We start from the raw sequence: 13483 nt of genomic DNA on the forward strand, positions 1-13483 counted from the left end.
CCATGGCCAGGTAGGTGCAGGCAGCCTGCGGGCAGGAACGCTTTGCTGGCTGCTTGCTGTGGAAAAGCAGCAGAAAGACAAGCCGGGAGAAGCCCTGTCTGCTGTCACACGAGTCGTTTGGCTGTAGGAGGGGACTTTGGGACAATGCCTTTCTAGGACGAGGCTTGGGGCGATGAGCGAAGGACCTGATTCAAAACCAGGGCTTTGTGCAGGCTCGGTAAATAGGCACCGCCAGCCTCCCCAGGATGGCCGGGTGCCGCTTAGCCACCGAGGTCGCCAAGAGGTGTCGAGTGATGAATTCCTCGAGGCAGACAGACTGACATCTCCATCCCTTGCTGTTTTGCCTGTGTTTCAGGTTTGCAGGGGAGGCCTGAGATGCTGCCTGTGTGCTTTTTCTTTTCCTTCAGCTCTTCTTTTTAAGCTGCACGCTGATTTTTTTGTTTCACTTTCCCGTGAAACTCTCTGATGACTGAGGCAGCATCCCTGTGAAACCTGCTGCGTTGCAATTTCATTCATGCTGCTCAAAACTGTTTCTCTCGGCACTGGCTTGGGAGTGATAAACAGCTGGGACAAAACTCAGCTAAGGCAGCAGCCCTCCTCCTTTCCTGCGCTTAGACCCAGCCTTGCCTGGGCTCAGATGTGACTCTCAGCATCCATTTCTCCAGCTGCTTCCCCCCATCCCAAACTTGATGTGGTCCCTTTGCTGCTTGGCTTCGTGGGGCACTGGAGGAGGATGGAGGTGCCGTGGTGCTGCTTTGCATCCAGATGGGCCGGCTCTGAGTGTGGTGCTTTGGTCAGGAGTTGTCTCTCCAGATGTCAAGTCCCTCCGCTGTCACTTGGGATGGGAGGTGCGTCATTCCACGTGCCTGTCCCATCCCACGCCTTTGTCCTGGGAGCCTGCAGCAAGACTAAAGGCACACATGAACAGATTGCAGAAAAAACTCAAATTAAAAAAAAAAAGTGACAAAACCTCCCTGCTTTTAGACTTTGAGCAGTCATGTCTCCGTGACACACCTGGTTTCAAGAGCCTGCGTGCAGCGGCTTCGCACCCCAGGGCTCCGGATTTGACACCTGCCTGCAGCGAGCGGGGCGGCGGGGTTCGCACCTCTGCGGTGCTGCCCGCCGCCCTGCCCGCCCGGCGAGCGGGGACCCTGCCTGCTTCGTATCTTCGAAAGCGCGGGGCGGCAGGAAGCATTTTTTTTTCCCCGACCGCAGCGGGCTGGGTGCTGAGAGAGGGCGGTGGCTGCCAGAGGGTGATGAATTGGTGGTGGCAAGTGAGAACGTGGGGGTGCTTGGCCAGGTAGGTGGGCTTTCCCTGCTCTGGCAGAATTAAAAATACCCAAATAAAGCCCTGATAAGTGAATCTTCCTTCTGTAAAGTTTACATGGTGATTGCAAGACTAGTTATTGATTATATAGAGATTGCAAGACTATAGCAGCAGGGGATTACTGTTACACGCTGGACCACGTCCCCCAAATCTGCTGCAAAGCTGGAGTATGGTGAGCTTGGCGAGCTGCAGGGTTCACCAGTGCTGCAGCTCCCAGCCCTGCCCTGCTCCCCATCCTCAGCCTAGCGACTCGCAACCTCTCTTTGAGTGATGGGCAAGTACTTTTTTAGTGGAAAAGGGAGGTGGTTCCTAGGTCTCGGGCTCCAAACCACTGCTGTTAGCAAAGGAACTGCTGATCCACCTATTTGTAACCTGTTGTGTTATAGAAAGCCGGCTTTGGGGTTTATCCTGTCCACCCTGAACTCGTAGCATGTCCCGTTCAAAGCCACCCCGTTACACCTGTGGCATGGCCAGGGGGCTGAGAAAGATGCAGGGTGAGCACCGGGTGAGGGAGAGAGGTCACTATAAAATCATATATATTTGATTTTAACCTGCTCATCGGCGAGTCAGAGCCTTTACAGTGTCAGCCACTGTCTTGCTTCCCTGTTAACCCTCCGTTGATTCAGACATACAGCAGCGCTGTCTCACCCCGACAGGATGGTGTCACATGGACGGCTGCTTGCATCCAACAGGGGAACGATGCCCCCATCTCCCCAACACCTCTTCCTAGACTAAAGCGGGGTAGCTGCAAATCCTGCTCCCTGCAAGCCTCTGGTCACGTTCAGCAGGTCCCGTAGCCCTGCGGGTGCCATTGGCAGCCCCGAGGCTCTCCCAGGCTCTCGGAGGGGTCGGCGCTGTATCTCTGCCGGGGAGATGGTTTGAGGTTTTTGGATTCAGTCTCCTTGCTGCTGGCTCATCGAGGCTCCTGCTCCACTTCCCCTTGGGTGTTGGGTCTTTCTGCTGCAAGCAGAGCCAGAGAAAGGGATCCAAAGGGATCACGGTGGTCCCGGCCCTTGCCTTCGTGGTTTTGCTTTCCATCTGCATCAGTTTTTCTGCCTCTCCAGCCCTCCCAAGTCAGGAGATGTTAGAAAGCAGCCGAGCCGCCCCAGCCTGCGATAAGGATGGTGCCGAAGGACCCGGCACCGCTCGGCACAGACTCCTTGGCACCAACTATGCTGATAGCTTGGCTTTGGCGGTGACAACCTTGCAATTAAAACTTGCAGGTGCAGTGTTCTTGCCCTGGCCAGCAGCCTTGGTGGATAGTTTAAAAATTGTTTCCAGGAGTAATTGAGCTTAATTAGAAGCTTGAATTCCCTGGGGCTGTGCTGCTCAGTGGTTCTGTACTTGTCGGGAGTCATGCAGGGGCTGAAGATGCTCGGAGCGGGGAGACAAATAATGCAATCGGGGCAGCTGATCCCTGCTAGGTCTCACCCTGTTTGGGTTTTTGTTCCTGGGATGTCATGTTGTCCTTCAGATGGAGACTGGGATTCGTTTCTCTGGGAATCATGGCTTTAGCGTTATACTTCACTTTTCTGACTCTCTGGGGAGAAAACAGAGGATAAAGGGGACAGAACCAGTAGAAAGCCTTCATGCTGGCCAGGGAGATGAAGAATAAAGGCAACTTTTAGGCATGTAGTCATCGCAGTTAAGATAAAATCAATCTGCTCCTGACCCCAGGCTCCTGGGCTCTCTGGAGGCACTACAGAGAGATGGGCTCTGCTGTGGAGACCCATAAAATCGGGCTCCATCAAGTGCGATTGCAGCGAAACCCCAGTCTGAAAGCCGGCAGAGCCCGGTGTCCTCCTAGCCCCTGGACAGACGGCGTGCAGCCTCTGGCAAGTCACCGATGGCCAGTGCCAGCTCTGGGCTGCCCGCACGGGGCTGTGGAGGGATGAGCATCCCAGGGACCTGCCCCCCTGGCACCAGCCCTGCTGATGGCAGAGGTAGCCAGAAAATGCCCCCTGCATCCTCCCTCCAGTGCCGCTGGCACAGCGGGCGAGCGTGCTGGGCCAGGCAGCGTGCCGCCCCGTCTTCCTGCCACCACCCCCGAAATGAGGGAAAACAGAATACATGGCCTTGGGGGACCAAGTGCAATGATAAAAGCTTTATTAAAGGGATTTTTGCATGGCTCCTTGCATGGCTGGAAGAGCCTTTCCCCAGGAGAGCCGTGCCCCTGGAGTGGCCCGAACCCCTGTGCCTGGCTCTGCTTTCTGTCTCACTTGATTTACACGGGTCGCTTGGGTGGTTTATAGCTTTGGAGAAATATGATTCACGAACTCAAGCGTGATAAGGATGGGGGAAGAAAGAAAAGCCACGTCAACCCAAAGGAATGCGGCCGGTAGAGAGGCCAGCCTGTGGCTGGCGGAAGCCCCAGGAGGGGGGATTAAGCATAAAAAGGGGCAAAATGGTAACATGTGGCCCCAAAATAGCTGGAAACTGCCCATCCCTGCTGCAGGAAAGCACAGCTCGCTTTGCCCAGGTTCTCGTCCCCCAAATGTGCTGCAACTCTGAGGCCACGGGCATGGGTCAGCTGAGTGGGGGGATGCTTTGTAACAGGAATAATTTATGACCTGAGCCGCCGCCGTTGTGTTTACGTGGTGCTGACTGTGCTCCGCAGAACCCCCGGGGCTGCAGCCGCCCTCCAGACCACTGCACCGCTTCCCTGAGGATAAGGAGCCGGCGTGGGGTCTGGGAGCAATCTTGCGCGAGTGGCAGGTGAGGGAAGCATCGTCCCTTCGTCCCCTCGCTCTGCTGGGCAGTGCCATGTGCCGCCCCATGGCTGGGGAGGCCGACGCTGTGCCGAGGCTTCCTTCAGCGACGGTGGTGGGGGTGGCAGGGAAAGCCCTGACCCGGTGGCTGCCTGCGGGCAGGTTCCCGCTGTCCTTGCGAACATCGACCCCTGTGCAAACGCATCTTGACCTGGCAAACACGGCCCCTTTATAAAGGCAGCAAAATTTGGCCGCTCACCACTGCGAGGGGAGATCACGGCTGATAAAGCCGTGGGCTTACACAGTCGGTTTGCATGTCGGAGAGACCTTCAGCTCTGGGATGGGGGTGCCGAGGTGCAGGCAGACCTCTGCCGCTTGCTCCGCGCAGGGATAACCCCTTGGCCCTGCCTGAGGGCGGGGAGCTCCTGCCTGCAGCCTGCCCTCACGGCATCCCTGGGGGAACCCCTGCATCCTGCACATCCCTGGGGCAGGTTTGCCTCTCAGATGCCCCGGGGGAGACATTACGCACGGCAGCATTTTTGCATTGATACGAAATTGCTTTTAAATGGAAGGATTTTCCCAGCGAGGGCAAAAGCTCCTGCTATGCCGGCAGGGTGCAGGCAGGGTGCGGCCCGGAGCTGGAGCACCCGTACGCCTCCAGTCAATGAACCCTGCTGGTTGCTTCAGCAGAAAGTCAATATTGACCCTTCGCCAGCGTTTGCATGCTTCGGCACTAAAATTACCAAAAGCAGAACAAAGCCCCACGCTTCCCTCCAGCGCCGGCTTTGTTTGCCGATTCTTTAAAAAAAAAAGTTGTATTTATTGGGGTTTTATCGGAAATCAGAGATCTGGGAAAAGCCATGGAGAAAGAGAGCTCCACCTTCTGCTCCGCTTCTTATTTCTCACCCCTTTCTTTCTCCCCTTACCCAGCATCCATCTTCGCCCACAGCATCCATCCGAGCTGGACCACCACAGGGGGAGAGATCCTGGCATGGCTGCAGCATCATCCCCCGTCCCCACCGTGTCCCCAGCTCCTTGGAGGGGACCGCAGCTCAGGAGCCGGGCAGAGACCAGCGCGGGACATGGGAACCAGCGGCACCCCTGCGGTTTAGAAACTGGAAATAAAAGCTGAAGCGGTTTGAAGGCTCGGCCTCGAAATGGGGAAGGTGGCGGGGGAGCGGAGAGGAACCAAAACCCACCAGTGGAGGAACAGGCGGAGGGGCAAAGGAGAAGTGAAAGCAGCTGTGATTACTGAAAGCCCCGATGTGAAAGAGTGGGAGCGCTATCTTTGGGGTTTTCACTTCCCTGTCTGGGCAAGTTTTCTTGGCTTCGGTCTATTTTTCCCCCTACCCTGCTCTCTGCTCATAAATTCCTCCCTGGGGCAGGTGGGGTTGCTGCCGCCGGAGGTGAGCGCCCCATCCGCCGCGGGGGCTCCGAGAGGACCTGAGAAGCTGGGGGCTGCCGAGCACCCCTGCTGCGGTGGGTTTTGGGGGCTACCATGGAGCATCCCTGCCGTGGTGGGTTTTGAGGGGTACTGCTGAGCATTCCTGCTGTGGTAGGGTTTGGGGGCTACCATCAAGCATCCCTGCCGTGGTGGGGTTTGGGGGGTACCACCGAGCATCCCTGCCATGGTAGGGTTTGCGGGGTACTGCTGGAGATGCAGACATGTCCAAGCTGCATCACCCCCCTCCATCCCCTCTCCGAGGGGAACAGCCGCCGATCCCTGGTGCACGGGCTGCATCTGTGTGTTTGGCCTCTAAATAAGGGGATATTTTAATATTTTAAGAAGACTGCGTCTCCCATTGGTCCCTGCCCCCAAATATTTCGTGCAGGACCAGAGGCCTGGTAGCGGTGCAGAGTGGGGTGCTTTGGTAGCTGTCCTGGTTTACACCAAGCACCTCAATAAAAGCCATTTTTATTCAAGATGAAATGCTGTCACTAAGGGTTGAAAGAGCTTCCAGTCTGGTGTTGAGCAAGTGTTTTCATTCTCCAAAAATAAAAAGAAGTGAGGGATGGCCAAGACCTGATGCGCTGGTGGTGTGGAGAGGCTCTGGCATCGGGCTCATGTGGAAAATAAGTGTACAGCCGTGAAAAGCAGCAATGCTCCCCAGCTCCCCCTTAGCCTTCCTTATCACTGCAGCCTCCACGCCTAGTTTTGGGCATTGAAAGCCTGCAGGTGCATGGATTTAAGCCGAACTATCAACCCTAATTAAAACAGTGCATTTCCCCCACCACCACCCCTGGAAAGGGTCAGTGTAACTTGGCCGTGACGTTGTCTGGGGTGTTTGACTGCTTTCTGCCCAGGGAGAAGCCTGCTGACCTCTGCAAGACCTGAACCCGGGCTTAAAGTTAAGCCTGGGATTAGAGGCTGTGCTGAAATCAGCCGGGGTGAGTCCCCTGCTGTCCTGAATCAGCAGAGTGGCTGCACAGGGAAGACCGAGAGCGGACGAAGGGTCTGGCAGCTCATGGCGAACATGGTGTTGGATGCTGAAAGGAGGGAGCTGGCTGTGGGGCTCAATGACCAGCTGTGAGCTGGTCCCCTGCATCCATCGGCTGAGCTGTAGGGGACAGAAACCACGGTAAAATCTTTAGGGTAAATCTTTCAGTCACTGTTCACAGGGGGCTGGCTGGACCAAGTCCTTGGTGATGGAGGATGCAGCCCTCCAGATGGTCAGGTTTGTTTTCTTTCCAGGGTGCTGGGGAATTATTATATATTTATTATTAAATACCCCCACAAGCATCGTGACAAGCACCTTGGAGTGGGCCAGAAGCCCTGAGCCTGGACCCTACCCCTCTCACCTCCCAGCGTGTGGCTACTGAGCATTGCCTTTGGCTAGCAACGAAGTGAACGCGGGTTATTTGGTCCTGCTGTGATGGGAGTTGTTTGCAGGCTGCTCACACCGGCCCCATCGTTATAGATGGGGACATGGTGAGGGGCGAGCAGCTCTGGTGAGGATGCTCCAGGATGGCACAGCCATGAAGCCGTGCTCCCAGCTTGCCTTGCCTAAAGGTGAGTTTTGCAAAATACACTGTTTTTTCCCTTGGTGTTTTTCCTGGCTCCTGTTTTAGACAACAGCTCCTTGCTTGCTCTGTCCTGCTAGCGTAAGGCATGAAGGCCAAACCACCCTGAATCTTTAAGGCAAAGGTAAGCCTTCCCCAAACACAGGGCTTGGGGGGAAAAAAAATCAACATCCCTCCCACACACACCCATCATTTTTAGCCTACTTCAGGATTTCTGACTTCAAAATGCCCAGGGCCTGTCCTGCTGTGGAAGGAGCATCCCCATCCCTGCAAAACCTCGTGCTGAGTTCTCCCCAGGGATGTCTGCCCTCCATTTAAAGCCTTGCTTTTCTCTTCCCACCCCTCCATTAGCGTTGCTGGGTTAATTTGGCCCCTGCGTTTCCTGTATACCAGCCTTAAATTCCATAATGAACAGGTCAATGCAGTCAATCCTATTCCACACGCAGAGGAACCGAGACGGGGAGGGAGGCAGCGACTTGCCAGGTCCTGCTCTGGATGGGGAAAGGGATGCAGAAGGAAAGGGGCTGGGGGCTTTCCCTCTGAATTAAACCAACACAAGAAAGAAAGAATAATGTAAGGGGGGGGGGGGGGGGGAGTTAAAGCCACTCCCTGAAACTCAACTGCTTTCATCCCACAGGAGCTCTGCAGATAGATCACAGGCGTTGCTGGGTCAGATGCTCTGGAGCTCTTCCAGGCCTGGCCGGTGTTTAAATAGAAAGGTTATGTACCTGGGAGATTTATTTCATCTTTTAATTGGTTGTTTGTTTACACGACTCAGGAGCTCTTTGCTAATGTTTGCTTTGCTGGCTCACTCAGCTGCTGAAAATGCCGACCAGCCGCGTCCCAGCCTGGCTGGCGTGCTGGGGAGGCTGCCTGTCGGCTCCGCTCCTCGGCTGTGCTCGGTGAGCCCCGGTGGTTCCCCGTGAGCCCTTCCCAGCCCCGCTCCGCAGGCATCACCAAATCCCCCTGGAGCCGGCATCTCTCCATCACACCGTCGTAGGTGTGCAGCTGGGATGGTCCAGACGAGGGTCCACCACCCCAACATCTCCCCTTCCCTTGTGGGCAGGCTGATGGAAGACAGGAGCAGGGTCCATCCTGGCCGCGATGAGATGGACCCCCCTTCAGCTGGGCTTTGGGGCTCCCCCTCTCCCGAGCATCCTGCCAGGCCCAGCAGAGGATGACATGCAAAACACCATGGTTATGGGGTTTGTTTTTCCCAAGCGTGTGGTAAGGTCTTGGTTCTCTGCTGGTCTCAATCTGCAGAAAGCTTTGGAGGAAAATCAGTTTTCTTCCACTGCAGCTCTAGAGAAAAGGGCTTTGGAAACGACTCGTGAAGTGCAACGCTTCTCACGCGCCTCCTCCCTCGGTTTTATCTCATTTTATGTTAATTTTCTCCTTTCCGCAAGTCGCGGGACTGCCTTTGCAGGCATGCCCAGGCGATGGGCGCCTGACAGCCACGTAGGCAGATGGCTGCAGACAAGGTGCCCTCAGGCTCTCTGGCAGAGCGGGTGTCTGATGGCAGATGGTTTCCTCCAACTCGTCCTTGGGGGACACTCACGTGGTTCGGGGGGGGCCTCTTTTCCTCCCTGCCCCAGCACTGGAGCCAGTGGATCCTTATCTCACTCGGCATGCCTCCCGGGAGGGGAGAAGGGAAGCAATGCTCCCTGGCCCATGCCGATAAGGAGCAGCCACCCAGCCGGATCAGTGGGGCAAGCTTGGTAGGAGCAGCCCCAGGGGTGAAGGGGAAGCCGCAGATAAGGGGGGGGATCACGCCCAAGATGAGCTGGCATTGGCAAGAGCCCCCTGAAATTAGGAAGGCAAAGGCAGGTGTTTCCGAGGTAGGCAGGTTCGCTCCAAAAAACCTCCCAGCTTCTGCAGCTGATGGCCATCTTCCCGGTGGGGTGGCTTGCCTGCTCTTCTGCCAGCTCCTGCCCGTGCTCATTGAACCAATGTCAACAGCGGCCACGTGTGTTTGGGAGGAGCTGATGGGTGTCACTGCAGGAATGTGGGGGGTTGGGGGTTTTTTCATGGTTTTTGGGTTACAAATGTATTAATGTCTGTTTTGCGCAATCAATCCATTTCTCAATCAGCAAACAACTGGAGACGAACGCACGTTGCTTAACTGGGTAAATCGGAGCTACCTCTGCTCCCCCAGCCTTGCCAACCGCACATAGCCAGCTCTTGTTCTCTCCTTCCTACCATCAAAGTCTGCATTAATAATAATAATTAAAACCATGTTTGGGAGCAGTTTATTGATTTTTTCCTCTGGGATTTCTTTTTTCTCCTGGATTTCTGAACTGCTTCTCACAGGTGGTACCAAGATGTCTTTCCAGGTGACTTGGAGGAGGAGGTCCCCAAGTGCTGCCCACAATTTTTGGGGGCAGGAAGATGTTGGAGATATTGGAGATGGCACCATCTTATGACCATCCCATGCTTAGTGTGGAGGCCATGATGGTGTCTCCAAGCTTTGGTCTGTATAGCCATGGAGTTGGATACAGGGCATCCTGTGCTGCCTCCCCAGCCACCCCCAATCCCTTGGAGGCAAAGCCACAAGGGACAACCCAGCCCTAGGAGGCAAAGAATGGCGACCCAGCCCCAGGCCACCTGCTGACCCATTTGGCTTGGCACGTGTGGAGAAGATGTTTGGAGCAGCGAGGAGGTCAGACTGGCTATCCAGGAAGCCTCTGAGGTGGTGCTGCCCTGAGGTGTGATGGGAGGACCAAAGGCTATGGGGAGTTTTGCCCCCTGGCTGCACGGTGTTAGGGGAAAAAATACACCATGAGGTGGTGGTGGCACGGCCACTGCTACACTGGGCAATGGAACCTTCTCCAAAAAAATCATCATCGCTCGGCGATGAAAGGTCTCATTGGGGCTAAAAGGTCCCGTAGAGGCCAAGGTGGGCTCCTGAGGTGGGAATCACCTTCTGGAGAGCAGATGGGACCATGCACTGAGTGTAGCTCTTCTGCCAGTGCTGGGCTTTGACGGGAAAGTGCTGGGGTTTGTGGCCATGGCAAACTGGGAGAGCTCAGACAGTATTTCCCTGAGCCAGGATTTATATACGCCACCGACCAACTGATGAAAGGTCTTGAAAACTCAGGACCTGCCATTCCTGGCAGAGCCACAGGGCTTCTCCAAGTGGCGTAAGCAGAGCCCAGCCCACTAATTGCCTGCCTGAGGCCAAAGCTTGTGTGTTTGGGTTTTGTTAGCATCTGGTCTGTAGAGGTTCCCATCCTGGGTGGCATCAGGGTACCCAAGAGTGCCACAGGGAGACCTGGTGTCCTTCTGGTAGCAGAGAGGGGTTCTGCTTTATGCTTTAGCAGCCAGAGACCAGGGGCTGGATGTACACCATCTCTCCATGGCTTTTGACCCCGTTTCTTAAGTCAAAGGCACCTTTGTAGCCATATTATCAATGTGCCCCAGCAACTTTCAAACTATTAGCCAGGCTGACCAAGTTCCCAGGGATGATAGGGATGAAGGTCCTGGTGTTGATAGCTGCCGTCCATTGGCCGTGGGTGAGAGCAGAGGCGGCTGCTGCTCCACTGCCAGAGCTTGGTGCATCTCCCACGGCTTTGCCTGGGTGCTTGCTGGGGTGCCCACAAAGTGCCCCGACGCCCTTGTGGGGCATCAAAACAGCAGCCCTTCCAGCCAGCCATGGTCCCACATCGTTTGGCCCTAGGTGACGTCTCGCCGGGACCTGCACACAGCTCTTTATCAAGGCTGCAGTTAATTCCAGTGCACCCACCTTCTGCCTGCCCGGTGTGATGGGGACGTGGGGACGATCACCATGTGGGTGCGTGCATGGGGACACAGCACACCAGCAGCGTGTCAGCAATATAATGGCAGAAATGAAGAGCGAAGCCAGGGCTGGTCAAAACTTGCCCTCTCCATTAGTGGTTACATCTCTCCAGCAGCTTCTCAATACCAATAATCACTGGGATGGTGCAATCGAAGTACTTGACCAAGAAAATACCCGGTAAGTGGGTTTGTACTGCAGCAAAAATCAAAGGAAATGTGTAACTGCAGGTGATGTGCAATGGCAAAGAGAGGCAATAAATAAGTAGAGGAGATGATTAGAGATCAGGGGTTCTTGAGCACTTTTAACATGTGGATCTCACCTTGATGGGGGAACATCACAGGCAGGCTCCAGCTTTTACAGGTGCAGTCACGTCACTTGCCCTGCTGCAGGGTTGGCTTAGCTGCACCTTGGAGGACACGGGTTTGGGATAGTCCCCGCGTTTCTGGGTTTCTGGGTGCTGAACAGGGCTAAAGGAGAACAGGCAAAGCAGGAAAAGCTCATAAGGAAGGAAGAGCAGGAGGAGGACATCCCTGGGTGTCATTGGGGCAGCTTCTCCAAGCCTGGCGGATGCAGCGTGAGCCCTTTCAATGGTTGCCCAGCCCCAGCTGACTGCTCTTGCTCAGCCCCAACCTCGGCAGGGCTGGGCGCAGCTGGGCCAGCCCTGGGAAGTCCCCAGGGGCTTCAGTGGCATCGAGGCCAGCTGCCAGCTGGGGCTGGGAAGTCCCCCAGCCTGGGGGGAGATGCTGAGCCAGGGCCAAGCTGTGGTTCCCTAAAGGCATCGGGTGGGAAGGACTGATCCAGATGCTGGAAATCAGACGGCAGCAGGTATCCCCGAGGGAGGACTCAGCTGGAGGTAATCCTCCTTGTAACTGGTTTACATGACCTGTAAGGTGATGTGAACGTGGGTAGTACTGGGAGGGGGACGTGCAGGGCAGAGGGTCATTTCACCCCTAAGCCCTAAGCAGCTGTCCTTCTCCACTACCCGGGGTGGTAAAGCCACCGTGGCACCAGGAGCATGGCTTACCCCACCACCACCTCCTTTCTAGCTATCTTTCCTGAGGGTTTTCACAAGAAAAGCTCTGCTGAGGGAACCTGGGGACCAGCAGGTGAGCCTTAAAATCCCCATCCCAGTAACAGAGGGATGGAGAAGGAGAGCTTGAACTTCAGTACAGCTGGCTGGTGGGACATCCTCTCCTGTACCAGCCTGGAGAAGGTCCCGCAGCCCAAGCTTTGGGCCTGCATCCAGAAACACCATGGTGGGCACAGCCAAGACTTGACTATTTTTTTTTTCTTTGTCCTTTCCAGGCGCTGAAAATTGCTGCGTGGGAAGAAGGGGATTTGGAGGTGATGAATGGCTTTGCGATGTTTGCCAAAAAGATGTTTTATCTTTATGGGCACCAAACACCTGGGCTTGCCCTTCCTGGCTGCGAGAGCAAGCTCCCCAAAAACTGTTCACAAATACCAGCAAAAATTGGTAGTTTCAGAAGAAAGCTGGGAAGTCTGGAGGTGCAGAGCCAGGAGAGCGGACGGGAGAGGCCGGGCTCAGCCCTCCAAGGTATGTGATGTCCATGTGCCACTTCTGTCCCAGCCAAGGGGATTTTCCAGTGACCTGGATATAAGCAGGGCATGCTCCATTCTTCCTGCCGGTCCTGGCTCAGCCTCCTCGGAGCCCTGTGGCACGGGAATTGGGTCGGGCGAGCATCCCTGAGCCCAGAGGCATCCACTCAGCCCTTGCAAAGAGCCCAAGGGGGTCCCACACCTTCCCTGCTGCACCTTCTAATGAGGAAAACGCCTGCAGAGGCATCTTGGGAGGCATCAAGGGACACGGGTGTAAGTCCTGTGGGGAACCGCACTGGGATGGATGCTGCCGGGTCACAGGGAGGCTGCACCCGAGCCGAGAGCAACGCCCTCGTCTCGGCTCTTAGGTTTGCATGTTGAAATCAGGGGTTTCCCGTAACAGGAGGATTGCGATGTTCCCCTCTATGTCCTTGGAGGAGCAGTGTCTCGGCTGGCTGGCCTTGCTGTCTGTGAATCATGCCCCAGTTAGCAGAAAGGAGATCTTCAGGGCTTGGTCCCTGCTCCTGTGACAACCCATCCATCCATCCATCCAAGAGTCGTTGCACCAAACCCGGGTGGTCCCTGTTACCCCGAGCTCTCTGCCGATGCTGCCATCCTCCTTCTGGGTGGGGGTATTTGCTTTTATTTTCCAGCATATATACCCCCTTCCCTATAGCAACACTAGCCACGTGCTCGCTTGGAAAGCCTCCTGCAAAACCTGAGATCGCACATTGAAAGCTGACGGCTTGTTTGCTCCTCTGCTTCGAAACATTTCTTTGCCATTGCTGTTTGCAAGGCCATTGGTTGGGTTTTCGGGCTGTTGGTGTTGATACACATCGTTTATCTCGATTTATCTTCGTTCATCTGTTGCTTTGTGCCATTTGGGATGTATTTATAGTTTCTTGTGCTACCCTGAGGACCAAGCTGCAAAAACCTCTCTCCTGTGGGCTGTGACATACAGATCTTTCCAGAAAAGTGTTTCTAATAAAAAATAGATATATTTGCTTTTAATAGCTTTCTGTTTCTTTTCCTAAATGATCTAGCTGCTTCTTCAAGGTGTTTCAGCCCCAGCAG

This window comes from Mycteria americana, chromosome 6, assembly GCF_035582795.1.
Source record: "Mycteria americana isolate JAX WOST 10 ecotype Jacksonville Zoo and Gardens chromosome 6, USCA_MyAme_1.0, whole genome shotgun sequence".
Classification (NCBI taxonomy): Eukaryota; Metazoa; Chordata; class Aves; order Ciconiiformes; family Ciconiidae; genus Mycteria; species Mycteria americana.